Raw genomic sequence first — 16,186 nt, forward strand, 5'->3', positions numbered from 1 at the left:
GAAAAATAATATGCCCCCGAACCCCCTAGATCACTTTTGGGACCTCTGTATTTATAAAACACTGTGTACTGATATTGCACTGAATAGAAAATTATATTTTTGAAAAATACAATGAATTACAAGGCTGTACAGAACAGTGCACTATTGCAGACTTAGGCTCAATCCCAATTCACCCCTTGCCCCTACCCCTCCGTTTTGCGCGTTCCCGTGAAGGGGTAGGGTTGTCTCAATTCTTTTTTGGTTGGAGGGGTAGGGGTAGGGGGAAGGGCCAGATAGCCCTTGAAAGATTGGGCCTTATATACTGAGGGTTTAATTACAATATTTTAATAGTCAGTCGGGAACTAAAGTGGGCCGGTCTAAGGCATGAAACTCAAGGGCTGAAAATGAGTCCCACTCCGGCCCTGCTCCGGCTAAAAGGGCGTTACAATAGTCTATCCGAGAGACGACGAAGGAATTTATCAGCTTTTCAGCTACAGGAAAAGTTAACATCGGCCGCAATATAGCGATGTTTCTAAGATTGAAGAAAGATGTTTTAACAGTACTCTGAATGAAAGAATCAAATGAAAGATTAGCATCAAAAATAACTCCAAGGTTCCTCATTTTACTCTGGATAAGAGGAACACCAATGAGAACAGAGCTAATCTCAGACCTATATGGTCACCCATTGAGATGAACTGGGAACGGTAAGCAAAATAGGATCTAAACCACTTCAAAACTGTCCCCGACACACCAGACACTCTCTCAAGGAGTGTAAGCAATAGACTGTGATCAACTGTGTCATAACACAAAATGGACTTGTTTCAAGGGTCTAATTTTATATTTTTGCTGCAAGATAAAAGTATTTCAAAGAAAAACTCCACAAATATTTTAAATCTATTGGCTGCTTTTTTTTAATAGACTTATAGAAGTCAACCTACAAATGTAATTTAAATGAATAGAATACTGGGTGAATATTAACACCCATGATAGTCAAACAATATGTTCAAGCTCTCTGTTTTTAATTATTCATAAATCTTTAATGTCAAATCCATTTCACATAGGCCTATAGTGTTTACACAAGAAACCGCACTAAACAGTGCATTACTGCCATCATCAGGTAGCTTGGCTCAGAAACATTTTCCTATTCCTCTTAACACTTTCTAAACACCCCCACTATATATATATATACCCACAGTATATCATCATCTTATCCGCACTCTCCTCTCTTATACATTTCTCCTACATTCTTTTAATTAATCCTGTGTTATTCAGAAACTGAAAAACCTTTACCAATAGTATACTATTTCCTATATCTGAGTCTAAAATATGATTTAATGTTAACTCTTTTCCTTCATTCTTCCCTATTTCTTCTCTTAGCACTTCTCTTTCTTCATCATAGAAAGAAATCATAGAGAGAAATCATAATCCTTACAATTTATAATCACGTTCTACCGTTTATTAGTATACTACTTTATTTGTATTGCATATAAATGTCTCCCTTTAGTCTCATTATCCCAAATGTTGCCACTTTTTAATCACTTTCTCTTTTATGACTGATTTTATTTCTCTTACACTATGTGGTAGCTCAATTTCTATTTCGTCATCTACTGCTTGCTTAGTTAATTTATCTGCTTCTTCATTCCCTTTAATTCCCACATGGGCTGGAACCCACATAAACTGTTCCTCTATACTATATTTATATATATCTTTTATATATATCTTTTTTTAACTCAAAGAGATTTTGACGGATTTCCATTACTATGTCTGGCCTTGATTCTGACTTTTGGTTATCAATACTGACTATTGCTGAATATGAATCTGAACATATGACCGCATTTTGTATTTCTATTTCCTTAATTAGTAGTATTGCCAGCAGAATAGCCATCAGTTCACCTGTATTCCTTATTCCTGCGCCCCATGACATATATATATATATATATATATATATATATATATATATATATATATATATATATACATACATGATTATTAGGAACACCTGTTCAATTTCTCATTAATGCAATTATCTAATCAACCAATCACATGGCAGTTGCTTCAATGCATTTAGGGGTGTGGTCCTGGTCAAGACAATATCCTGAACTCCAAACTGAATGTCAGAATGGGAAAGAAAGGTGATTTAAGCAATTTTGAGCGTGGCATGGTTGTTGGTGCCAGACGGGCCGGTCTGAGTATTTCACAATCTGCTCAGTTACTGGGATTTTCACGCACAACCATTTCTAGGGTTTACAAAGAATGGTGTGAAAAGGGAAAAACATCCAGTATGCGGCAGTCCTGTGGGCGAAAATGCCTTGTTGATGCTAGAGGTCAGAGGAGAATGGGCCGACTGATTCAAGCAACTTTGACTGAAATAACCACTCGTTACAACCGAGGTATGCAGCAAAGCATTTGTGAAGCCACAACACGCACAACCTTGAGGCGGATGGGCTACAACAGCAGAAGACCCCACCGGGTACCACTCATCTCCACTACAAATAGGAAAAAGAGGCTACAATTTGCACAAGCTCACCAAAATTGGACAGTTGAAGACTGGAAAAATGTTGCCTGGTCTGATGAGTCTCGATTTCTGTTGAGACATTCAGATGGTGGAGTCAGAATTTGGCGTAAACAGAATGAGAACATGGATCCATCATGCCTTGTTACCACTGTGCAGGCTGGTGGTGGTGGTGTAATGGTGTGGGGGATGTTTTCTTGGCACACTTTAGGCCCCTTAGTGCCAATTGGGCATCGTTTAAATGCCACGGCCTACCTGAGCATTGTTTCTGACCATGTCCATCCCTTTATGACCACCATGTACCCATCCTCTGATGGCTACTTCCAGCAGGATAATGCACCATGTCACAGAGCTCGAATCATTTCAAATTGGTTTCTTGAACATGACAATGAGTTCACTGTACTAAAATGGCCCCCACAGTCACCAGATCTCAACCCAATAGAGCATCTTTGGGATGTGGTGGAACGGGAGCTTCGTGCCCTGGATGTGCATCCCACAAATCTCCATCAACTGCAAGATGCTATCCTATCAATATGGGCCAACATTTCTAAAGAATGCTTTCAGCACCTTGTTGAATCAATGCCACGTAGAATTAAGGCAGTTCTGGGGGTCAAAGGCGAAAGGGGGTCAAACACAGTATTAGTATGGTGTTCCTAATAATCCTTTAGGTGAGTACATATATATATATATATATATACACACTACCGTTCAAAAGTTTGGGGTCAGTAAGATTTTTAATGTTTTTAAAAGAAGTATCTTCTGCCCACCAAGGCTGCATTTATTTGATTAAAAATACAAACAAAAACAGTAATATTGTGAAATATTATTCCAATTTAAATCAGCTGTTTTCTATGTGAATATACAGTAAAGTGTAATTTATTCCTGTGATCAAAGCTGAATTTTCAGCATCATTACTCCAGTCTTCAGTGTCACATGATCCTTCAGAAATCATTCTAATATGATGATTTGATGCTCAATAAACATTTATGATTATTATCAATGTTGAAAATAGTTAATACATTTTTATTTCATGATGCTATGATGAATAGAAAGTTCAAAAGAACAGCATTTATCTGAAATCTAAAGCTTTTGTAACATTAAACACTACCGTTCAAAAGTTTGAGGTCAGTAAGAATTTTAATTTAATTTTTTGAGGAAAGAAATAAAATAAATCAATACTTTTATTCATCAAGGATGAGGTAAACTGATCAAAAGTTACAGTAAAGACATTTATAATGTTAGAAAATATTCTATTTTAAATAAATGCTGTTCTTTTGTACTTTCTATTCATCAAAGAATTTTGCAAAAAAATTGTACACAACTGTTTTCAACATTGATAATAATAATGAACGTTTCTTGAGCATCAAATCATCATATTAGAATGATTTCTGAAGGATCATGTGACACTGCAGACTGGAGTAATGATGCTGAAAATTCAGCTTTGATCACAGGAATAAATTAGTTTAAAGGGCACCTATTATGACCCTTTTCACAAGATGTAAAATAAGTCTCTGATGTCCCCAGAGTATGTATGTTAAGTTTTAGCTCAAAATACCCAACAGATCATTTTTTACAGCATGTTTAAATTGTCATTTTTTGGGGCTCAGAAAAATGCACCGTTTTAGTGTGTATCCCTTTTAATGCAAATTAACTGCTGCTGCCGGCCCAGGGGGCGGAGCCTCACGAGCTCACGCTCAGAGCCAGGACAATCTCATCTGATAATATCAGAACAGAAACTCTCAGTAGTGGTGTTCATTTCGACTCAGAGTCGGACAATAATGCCCACAGAGCCAGAAAATATATGCTATATGGAGAGTAACTTTACACATTAAAGTCTTATCCATAAACTCTCTCTCTCTCCCTTTCATAATCATCAACATACACAGCGAAGTAATCAAAACACTCATTACAACTAACAGTAAACAAATATATACACACCTTTTCAGTGGGTGCTTAATCAACTGGTAAACTGTATATCCGTAAAATGACTCGATGAGCTGTCATAAAGTGCACGCTCTCACTTTCATTTCTGCCGTGGTCAGTAACATTAGGCCTGTCCTTCCGGAGACTGGATCACGGAGACACGGACAGTACTGATCCATCCTCAAGTAACAACGAGATTAAATGAAGACTGCTATGTTCATTCTTACATCCAACAACAAAACACCTCAATCGCTTAGGAGACATTCTTGTCTACAGCTGCTCCGGCATGGAAACAATGGCGGACTCTGTGTCAAACTCAATCAGGGCGGGTCTATGCTCAAACTGCCGTGTCAATCAACAGTTGTGGGAGGGGCCTGTGCAAAGTGGCGTCACATTACCCCGAATCTGAGAACAGCTCATTCTGAGACAGTGCTTATGGGGATTATAAAAAAAGCACTTGGTGGATTTTTATTATTATAGGGTGGTTGTGTACACACACTGCCAACACACATTTATGTTCAAAAACCCATGTAAAAGTGAAATTTGCATAATAGGTATTAGGTGCCCTTTAAAATATATTAAAATAGAAAACAGTCATTTTAAATTGTCATAATATTTCACAATATTACTGTTTATATATATATATATATATATATATATATATATATATATATATATATATATATATATATTTTTTTTTTTTTTTTTTTTTATCAAATAAATGCAGCCTTGGTGAGCAGAAGATACTTCTTTTAAAAACATTAAAAAATCTTACTGACCCCAAACTTTTGAACGGTAGTGTATATATTATGTAACTTATGTTGCCTTAATCAAAAATGTTCATTAACTTCAGCATTACGCAATATATTTCACTAGTATCCAGCCACATTCCTAGGAATCTAATTGATGTCACTCGTGCCATTTCTTTGTTGTATATTCTTAACTTCCATTCATTATCTACTTTCTTGTTAGAAAATATCATAGTTTGTGACTTCTCCACAGAAAACTTAAATCCCCAATTGTATGACCATTCAACTCATCCACAGCCTTCTGCATTTTCCCCATAATATACTTATTGTTTCTTCCTCGGAACCACAAAGCCCCATCATCTGCAAACAATGATCTTCCAATACACCTTATTAAAATTATCATTTATCATTATTATAAAAAGCACTGGACTTATTACACTTCCCTGACGAGGGCCATTTTCTATTATTCCTTGAGATGATATAGAGTCTCCTATTCTCACTCTTATTGTTCTTTGCTTAAGGAAGTCATTAATCCAATGAATCATTCTTCCTCCTATCCCCATCTTCTCCAGTTTTATCATCAGGCCCTCTCTCCAACATGTCATATGCTTTTTCTATATCGGAAAATACTGCTATTACTGATTCTTTATTTGATAGAGCTTTCTTTATTTCCGCTTCCAAACACATAACCGGATCCATAGTTCCTCTTCCTACCCTAAATCCATTTTGATAAGGTGAGAATTTTCCTTCTTTTTCCAAAAAATACACTTATCTGTCCGTTATCATTCTGTCCATCACTTTCCCTACATGAGATGTAAGGGCTATTGGTCTAAAATTAGCTGGCTTACTTGGATCCTTCCCTGGTTTCCTTATTGGTTTCACCAGTGCCTCTTTCTAACTTTGTGGTAGTACTCTCATTTCCCAGATTTTATTATAGAACTCTAACATCACGTTCAACGATTCCTTGCTTAACTGCTTAATCATATAATAGCTGATTTCATCTTGACCAGGAGCAGTTTCTCTCATTCTCCTCAGTGCTCGTTTTAGTTCTGTCATTCCAAATGGGACATCCATTATATCATCTCTTCCAATGTCATTTGCTTACATGGATTGTAAAAATGAATTATTACTACACTCTTGTCTTCCTTCCATACCTCAACCACCACATATATTTCACTTCCTTTCCCCACCATTCTATACTGTATTCCTGAATTAATAAAAGTAACACACCCATGTGTGTCGACTGAGACAAATCAGACACAAGTATTTGTTATAGTTCAACAAATAATATTTAAAACTCTGGGATCTGTGGTCCCATCCCCTCAACAAGGGCAAGAAGGTCTTGGTTACCATGACCACGATCAGATAAGTTGGTTTTATTGCTGTTAAAAATGTGCTCACATGGTCAAGACAGAGACAATGGGGAAGACGGAAACAGCCTTTAATACAGACTTTGCTGCATTAATCATGCGAACTGATCTATAAATGAACATGCATCCCAGAAACTGTGTGAATGATTTACTGTCTTGTGTACTATTATGTATATGATACTTCGGTATGTATTTTATTATACAACCAACGGTCAATGTAACCCCATCTGTATCATGACTCTTATCTAATTAATCCTCATTTAATGACTCACACTTTAGTGTACATCACCTTCTCTTAGATTGGAGTGTGTGTTTGTTATATAGCTGAGCATTAATGGACACAAACGGGAAGGCAGATGTCTAACCACACTTGAGATAGCGTTATAAATCCTCCCCACAGAGGAATCTCCCGCTTGGAAATTCCCCCTTTCTTATTGGTTGAGCCAACCCTGAAAGGGGACCTTTCTCAGGCTTTAAAGGAGAACTCCGGTCAATTTTAAGATTGAGCTCATTTTTTGTAAATTTGGAGTGCTGTCAGTACGAGTTCACGCGTAGGTTTAGTTAGTTACACGTGAGCGTGTGAACTCGACAATCGACTACTGTGGACTTAGACCGAAAACAGGATGTAAATACAGGTATGTGCGCTGGCTGAATTAACATCACTTTTATTCATATTTTTCACATCTACTGCAGTCAGATTCACCGTGTTCACTCTGAAGGAATCACTCACATTGGCTGTGCACTTGTAATGACACATCAAGGATGTTAAGAGGCTAAAAGCTGGTTTAAAACTTGCCCTATTGAAGTCAACAGGGTGCAAATTTTAAAAAGAGGATAACACGGTGTAGGCAACACCGATTTTTGTCGTTGTTCTCTGTACTGACAGCACTCCAAATTTACAAAAAAATGAGCTCAATGTTAAAACTGACCGGAGTTCTCCTTTAAATGGTCACTACACCAGCTCTTCTCTCTCTTCTTCTGGTAAACGACGAATGGGTGGGTTGATTTTAATATTAATTTTACTACATTAAGTTAATTATATGAACTGATCCAAATATTCATAATCAAGTATAACCAGTTATTATTGATTATTAATATTTCATAGAGCTAGTTCGTTACACCCACCACCATTTCCCTCTTACCGATCTCTTCTCACAGATACTTATCCTTTTATTACAAAATCTAATTTAGGTTTCAGCCAAGACTCTTGTACACATATCACATCTTTTTTTTCCTCCATCTGATTTAGATAACCCTTAAATTCCAATCCATTAGCCACCAAACTTCTAGCACTCCATTGCAATATTACTAACATCAAGATTGTTGTCCATCCCATGATTCTTGACTAGGTTGTACTTGTTGCCCCCCCCTGGCCTGGGGGTGTTCTTAAATCCTGTATGCAGAAATAATGAGACAGAAACTTTAGCTTGCGTTCAGCTCAACTGCAGTATTTATTCTGCTTCAACAAAGGAAAAAATAATAATATTCGACTCCCTGAGGTAATAAACAAAATGCTTGTTGTAGCATCAGGTATTTCACAGTACTTTCAAGTATGTAAGATATCACTTCAGAAAATACCAAAGTAGTGATAACATATGTGAATACATAATAACGGAAGCACAGTAAAATAAACCATATCCATGTCCATACTTTTCATTGTGCTTCATTTGACGTGAATTACATATTGACCAGTCGAACAACAAAACTAACTTGTTCTCATTTGGTTATTGTAACAAACATTTTCCAAAGTTTGACAGTTTCATCACATTACACAAATGACTAAATTTCCATCACTTTTAAAGTCAACTACAATGCTTACACACACAGGAAAACCGTTTAAAGGGGTCATATAATGTCATTTTTGTACAAGCTAATATGATTCTTTAGGGTCTAAATTAAAAGTTTGTAATATACTTTAATTAAAAATTCTCATTAGTATTGTAAGAAAACACTAATTTTACCTGGTCAAAAACAGCTCTGTTTTCAGCACGCCGTTTCAGTGCATGTGTCTTTAAATGATAATGAGCTTTGCTCACCCCGCCCCTCTGTTCTGTGCGTACACCGTTTAAAATAATAATACAAAAACCATAACGCGTTGTTCATTATAAACGTGGGATTATGAATTATATTGAGAAAGTCGTACTTAGAAAACATGCCATAATGTACCCTGAGTGTAAAAATAGCCACATTCATCTGAAGCGTGCAAGCTATTTGCAAAGATTAATATAAAGATTAATATAAAGGTCAATAAAACGTTACACTCACTTGTTCTTCTGGAGGTTCAGCAGGAACACGAATAGTTGGTAATGATCCTTTTTTCTGGAGCAGCTTCTTAGCAAAAACAGCTTTATACTGACTAGGGGTGGGAATATCTAGGCACCTCACGATTCGATTCGATTATTATTCAGAGGGTAACGATTATCGATTATTAACGATTATTAAAATAAAAAAATTACTACTTGGTACTTTTAAAGCAAAGTATTTATGATGACCCATAACGAACTTACTTCCAATACTTCCTATATTAATTTTATTAATAAAACAAATGGAAGTGATTTGGCAAGTCAACTGTAAGGTAACATTTGCCAGCATATGTCCCAACATTGCTGAGAACCAACAGGAAAATAAATGTGTGCCTGTACTAGCAGCATAGGCTACTTGTAGTAAATTAATACAAACTTCAGCATATTCTGAATCTCTAGCATTTAATAATAGACTTCTAACCAACATCCTCTTGTTATTTCCAATGAGCAATATAATCCTTCAGACAAAAAACATTTTGCTGTAGCAAATTCACAAACAGTTTTCGTTCAAAAATATAGAATTATGTACCAGAAGCTATCATATAATGCTTGTGGACTTATGCATATTATGAATAATTAGTCACATACAAAGTCGCTCTTATACACAACTAAATAATAAAGAGTTATGACTTGAAATGTTTGCTGTATACCACAATCAAAAACAGCTTATACAAAGAAAGTGAATGAACATCTGCAGAGAGTAACTTACAGTCAAAATGTAACTTTTTGTGACTGGCATTGCACATATTGCATACAGATCGGTTTACAGCATATTGATGTGAAAACTAAACAATACAGAAATTAGCTCTCATACAAAAAAATACTAAATAGATCACAATGAAATTGCCAATTTTCCATACGTTAGCTTTTAACGAAGAGGGTGCCGTTCGGATTTGGCGCTCAGCCATCATGCGTCTGTTATGTGCGCGTCTCTGTTATGTGCGCACACCACAGACTGTCCGCGCACTGCACGTCCGCTTCAGAGTTCCGCCTTTTGCGTTCCGTCAATGTTACGTTATTATATATATATAGCCTATATATAATTTTTTTTTTTTTTTAGAAAATCGATTTTTGACATTTGTGAATCGATTCAGAATCGTCCACGTCCCGCATCGCGATTCATCTAAGAATCGATTTTTTCCCCCACCCCTAATATTGACCCTCGTTTGTAAAGCAGTCTCGAGTCTGGTGAAATGATTCGCGCAAACATGACAGCATTGACGTTGATCGTGGGGAATATTCCCTTCGAAAACAAACTCAGCCACTGCCTCAGCTGTACGGATTTAGAAACATCATCAATATGACTGCTGTGTTCGTTATTACACCCAAGAACAGAACACCACAATCGTGAGACGCCATTCTACTCAGCACTCCAGCTATCAACAATGAACGCGCGTCGGCGGCGGCGCATGCTATGATTGACAGCTCGCTCACGAGGGCGCGAGGGCGGGTCTGTGTTTGAAACGCTGCCGTCAATCACCCATCGTGGGAGGGGCGTCGATATTGTGACGTCACAATATCGAACAGCTTGATTTGAGACAGGAGGAAACATATAAGAAGATTTAAAAAAAACACTGTATGGATTTTTATCATTTTATGATGGTTGTGTACAGGCACTGCCAACACACATTTCAGTACAATCAACTTGTAAAAGTGCATGTACCATTATATGACCCCTTTAACATGATGTGTTATACACACATTAGCACTGAATGCATTTTCAGATAAGTTAACAACACAAAACGAGACCATTAGCGTTTCTATTGTACTGTTGGTTACTCATTAGCGACAGGTCCGCTAGCCTAGCATCCCAGCTAACACAAATACGTGACTGTTACGTAACTGCAACGTAATCTGGTGACCAAACTTTCGTCGTGGCGACGTAATTAGTTACGTCGTGGCAACCGGAAAAGTGAAATTCCCAGATACGTTGCTACAACGTAACTTTGTAACGTTGTCAGCAGGTAACGGCGACGTCGTGGCAACGTTGTGGATCGACAGTCGTGTGTTGGTAACCAGTTGGTCATTTTAGTTTTTAATAATATGGGCGGACATGCAGTGGTCTAATTTAACTTGTCCTCATTGGCCCAAAACTATTTTAGAGACTTTTTCAACGACATATGAACGATATACAGACTCAAAATTTGGTTAATTCAGTTCATTTACTATAGAACAAAGCACAAACAGCAAAAACAGTATGCAAACAGGTTATACATTTAAATGAACAAGATTTTCCTCTAAAGCTTGAACATCAAACTACTCCTACACGTCTTCATTTTGGTGGCCCTAATAACAAAGCAAGAATAAGAAAAGAAAAATGCAAGAAAAAAGAACAGTTGAGTGTTTTCCCATTTAACATTTAAATACACAAAGCAATTAGCACTGAAAGATAGAATCTGTAAGCAGACAGTTTTGTTTAAAAATCGCTCGTATATTTTTCTAAACATTGTCACAAAGTTATGTTGTGGCAAGTGCATTATTTCCTTTTAAAATAATTTGATAACTTAATGACATGTATCACTATATTCTATAAAACCTTAGTTTGAAATCTTTTTTTTTTGTACATTTAATAATACATATTTTGTTTTTCTTCTTCTGAAGTCATAATTACATAATTATTTTTTTTTAACTAGGAAACTAGGCCTATTTATGATTATTCCTGAAGGCAGCATTAAACTCCTAAAATGTCAGGTGATGGTGCAACTGTCCGAACAAATAAACAGACTAAGAAAACAATTTAAAATGGTGTCTTAATAATAACAAAATACAAACTATGCCATCATTTTAGGTTTGAAGCCTTTCATATAATTGTTTTTTATAAATATCAGTAGTTTTAAAGCTGTTGAGATAATTGAGAAACTTTTGTCCAGCAATTTGTATATTCTCAAATGTTATTATGAATTTACAAGGTAATAACAGTAAACATGATAATGCATCATCCAGAGGAGCCTAACTGATCTCTTTGGCAGAGTGAAAAAGTTTGTGGAGCTCTTTCAAATACTGATAAAAACTGCTAATTTCAAGTATGGGTAGGTTGGTGGTACACTTTCCATGTCAGGTGGTACAACTACAATACATAATATTTTTGCTGTACCACCTGACATAAAAACTTAAATTAGTGTAAACACTTTAAAATATCATTTAACATCTGAAAATTGTTTAAACACATTGTCTTCAAGAGTGTTTATGTCATTAGAAGTCTTCCCAAGTGAGGCTGGATCCGAACTGGAGCTGCTGTAATCTCTGGTAAAATATGCTGAGCATCCTGAGATGGAAACAAGGAGACAACAGGAGAAAGATTAGCATTGCTGCTGTTCATATTATTTCAGGCAAAAGATGGTCATGTGCACTTTTTACTATTTCATCACATATAGTGCAAGATTATGAGATGTGTTAAAGGGATAGTTCACTTTGAAATTAAGTTTTGGTATGTTTTAGCTTACCTCAAGGGCATCCAAGATGTAGGTGTCTTTTTTTCCGCAGTAGTTTCAATTTTGATATTTTTAGGTCAAACCGTTCTTGTCTGTCAGTCATATAATGCAGGTCTATGGTTACTGTCTCAAAGAGCATGCACAGAGTCCAAATTAAAACAATTCCCCGTCGTCCAAATTAAACAATTCCCCATCGTAAGTACACATTGATGGCCTAAGACACGAAACGAGCGGTTTGTGTGAGAAAACGAACAGTATTTATATCGTTGTTACCTCTTGAACACAGCCGCGTCCAAGTGATCTGAGGGCGCGGGCGGGTATATATATATACACTAGATGTCGCCTTGGCTACTGCAGTTCATTGGAACGAAACCGTACCCAAGGCGACATCTAGTGTATATATCTATACCCGCCCGTGCCCTCAGATCATTTGGACGCGGCTTTGTTCAAGAGGTAACAACGATATAAATACTGTTCGTTTTCTCACACAAACCGCTCGTTTCGTGTCTTAGGCCATCAATGTGTATACGATGGGGAATTGTTTAATTTGGACGACAGGGAATTGTTTTAATTTGGACTCTGTGCATGCTCTTTGAGACAGTAACCATAGACCTGCATTAAATGACTGACAGACAAGAACGGTTTGACCTAAAAATATCAAAATTGAAACTACTGCGGAAAAAAAAGACACCTACATCTTGGATGCCCTTGAGGTAAGCTAAAACATACCAAAATTTTATTTTAAAGTGAACTATCCCTTTAATTGAATGCTTGGCTAAAGAGATGTGTCTTTAATCTAGATTTAAATTAGGATAGTGTTTCTGGGCCCAAAACATTATCAGGAAGGTTATTCTAGAGTTATTCCCTTACATTCTATTGAATTAATAGGAAATCGTCTGATTTTAAAAAGAAAACATGGCCTAACGAGTCAGCATTTTAATATTTGAATACTATACATTCTTACAATGCAAACGTCCTAAACATTTCTGAGTATTATCAATGTTGAAAACAGTTGTGCTGATTAATCTTTTTGTGTAAACCAATGTAAAAGTTTAATCCATTTTCTTTTTTCTCTCTCCGGGATTCATTGTTAAATAGACCCAACATATACACTACTGTTCAAAAGTTTGGGTTCAATAGAGTAAAAATAAAAAAAAATCATATTTTATTCAGCAAGGATGCATTAAATTGACCAGAAGAGAGAGTAAAGATTTCTGTTTCAAATAAATGATGCTTTTTTTGTTTCATTCATCAAATAACCATGAAAAACACAAAAATATGAAGCAGCACTGCTGTTTTCAACACTGATAATAATCTTAAATGTTTCATCTATGGTTTTAGTTTTACTTATTCATGTTGCTCATACAGTGTCACTTAAGTTTGGATGTCAAAACTTTCTTAAAATAAATTAAACAAATAAATGTAAATGTAAATATGAGAATTTAAAATAACAGATGCATGGTGATGTACAGTAGGTGACAAAATATTGTGAGAAAATGGATATGAAGTTATTTAATAAGCTTCCTCACTTCACCTGTTTCCAACTTCTCTGGCAGCAGCTTTCTTCAGAAATATTGAAGTCGTGGAGCTTCCCTCTGTTGTAGAAGGATTATTTTGTTGCTCCTGAAATCACAGAACTAGTTTTATCAATTTGTGTTTACCATTGAGCTAGTTTCAGCCAATTTTCACACTCCATGTAACGTTAAGTGACGTCATTGAGTACGTTTATGTTAAATACGTTTATGTTAAATAAATTAGCTCACTTCCAAACTAACTTATTTTTTACAAAACTATCAAAACCTCTCATCTACCCATAAGATGTGATTAAAATCCTAAACTTTCATATCAAAAGCTCAAGCTATGAAGTTAGCATAACGTTATCTCTTCTGAAAACGGTTAAGATGCTAACGGACTTTTTCCTAAGACACTAAACCATTTCTATAAAGCAAATATTCAACAGAAGCGTGTCAATTACAAGTACGAGAAGTGTCAAGAACAGTTGTGTGTATTATTTGTGTGATTTTAGAGACTAAACTCACCTGAAAGCAGTGAAAACAACAGCGAGAGACGGAGTTCTGCCGCTTTGTCAGTTGCAGTCAGTGGGGCGGTCGGTGACGCGCCGTTTCCATGGCAACTCAGCTCCGCTCCAGTGTTTGAGGGCGACTCGAAGGTTCACGCGCACGCCCATTAAAACGTCAAAGCCACGCAACATTTACAAACATAAACATCTAGAATTATAACCTTACTTGAATAAAATGAACGTATTTCAAACATACAGTACGGAATACTAAACAAACAATTGAAACAAATAAAATATTTCATAGAAATGCAGTCTGATAAGATGGTAATGAAATTACGGGCCCGTGACGTTGCAGTTTCGTTGCCAGTAAGTCATGAAATTACCAAGTTATTACGAATAGAGTACGTATCTGGAACGTAGTTGGTTATCTTATAACGTTAGGAGGACGTACTGACGACGTTGTGGTTTGGTAATATGATGGTAATGAAATTCCGAGCATACGACGTTGTAGTTACGTTGTCAGTTGGTAAGTCATGAAATGACCAAAAAGTACGAATAAATTACGTAACTGCAACGTCGTGTGTTAGCTGGGATGGCAGTGATAGCTGAACATCACTATTTCACACATTACGGCAAAACTACTCAACTCTAAACATTGCACGTACTCACTAAGAATTCACAACACTCTTATCTCTTATATACTGGGATACATGCATGCAGTTTTGAGGAACATTAACCCACCTGTATGCAGAAACAATGAGACAGAAACTTTAGCTTGCGTTCAGCTCAACTGCAGTATCTGCAGCGCTTGCCTCCTAAATGGTGCGTTCACACCGGACGCGAATAGCGCGTCAGGCGCGAGTGATTTCAATGCTAAGTCAAAGCAAAGTCGCGTTACGCGCGTAAAAAATTCCTGCGGCGCGAATGAGGCGTTTAGCGCGGCGCGGTAGACGCGAATTCGCCTCGTTCGCGCGAATGACACGAATTGAGCGTCTGGCGCGTTAAGCGCGTTATGCGCAAATGATTTTATTAGTGCTATTTGTGCATTCACGCGTTTGACGCGAATTCGCGTCTGCCGCCCGAGTTGAAAAATCTGAACTTCTGCGTCAATTCGCGCCGCGTTAAACAATCAGGAGCCTGCTTGCATGCTGCTGTCACGTGGTGAAGTGACAGTTTATAATGTTATTTTATGTTTGGCCTCAATAAATTATTTTGTAATATGACTAAAATGCACAATAAAGCAAATAAAAACATAACTCGATTTCAATAGAGATACTCATTTTGTATTGAATGCTATTTATTCCATATCTATTCTAGATTATATGAAATATTATTAATCTAACGTAAAGACAACAAACACAATTTACTGTATAAAAACAAACAAAAATCACAGGACAGGTTTCACTTTTGAAGGCTGGCTCCATTTATTATCAAAACAAAAATAAATCACAGATTAGGTGCGGGCGAGGGTGAACCTCGCGCCGGACTGTACAGCGCGGGCTCGTCAGGCAGCGACCTCTCGAGGCCGAGGCTTATACGGCCTACGCTGTCCTCGTCAGCGTCCTCACCGTTAGGTCCACCAAACCTACCTCCTGAAACCCTCCGGAGGGTTTGGTGGACCCGAGTACAGCGACGATGTCCCCTACGCAGCTGTTTCTGCTCTCCAGAGCATATACGAGCGGTGATTCTCTCGATTAATGCTAATGCTCGATAAACAAAAAAAAGATGGCCGCCAACAGGTTTCGAAACGTTCGCCTCTGACGCGCGTAAATTTCGCTTCAAACTTTTGAGTTTACGCGCGTCAATTTCGCTCTTGACGCGCGAATGCACACAAAGTGGTCAAGCGTATAAATAGACGCGGCAGGCGCGTATTTGACGCGCTATTCGCGTCCGGTGTGA

The 16,186-nt window shown here is 37.1% G+C and overlaps 1 protein-coding gene and 1 long non-coding RNA gene across 2 annotated transcripts in view; both read right to left on the bottom strand.

The window, feature by feature from the left end:
* Positions 1-16,186, bottom strand: part of LOC311080143 (obscurin-like) — a 395,902-nt gene that overhangs the window by 115,637 nt on the left and 264,079 nt on the right. The window lies entirely within an intron of this gene.
* On the bottom strand, positions 10,986-14,405 carry LOC311080225. The gene is made up of 3 exons (XR_014605533.1): positions 14,307-14,405; positions 13,802-13,890; positions 10,986-12,101 (listed from the first exon to the last, which is right to left on the bottom strand). It is a non-coding gene; the product is annotated as an uncharacterized lncRNA (long non-coding RNA).

The sequence above is a fragment of the Abramis brama genome (genome assembly GCF_963993115.1).
Source record: "Abramis brama genome assembly, chromosome: 3".
In the NCBI taxonomy this organism is placed as follows: domain Eukaryota; kingdom Metazoa; phylum Chordata; class Actinopteri; order Cypriniformes; family Leuciscidae; genus Abramis; species Abramis brama.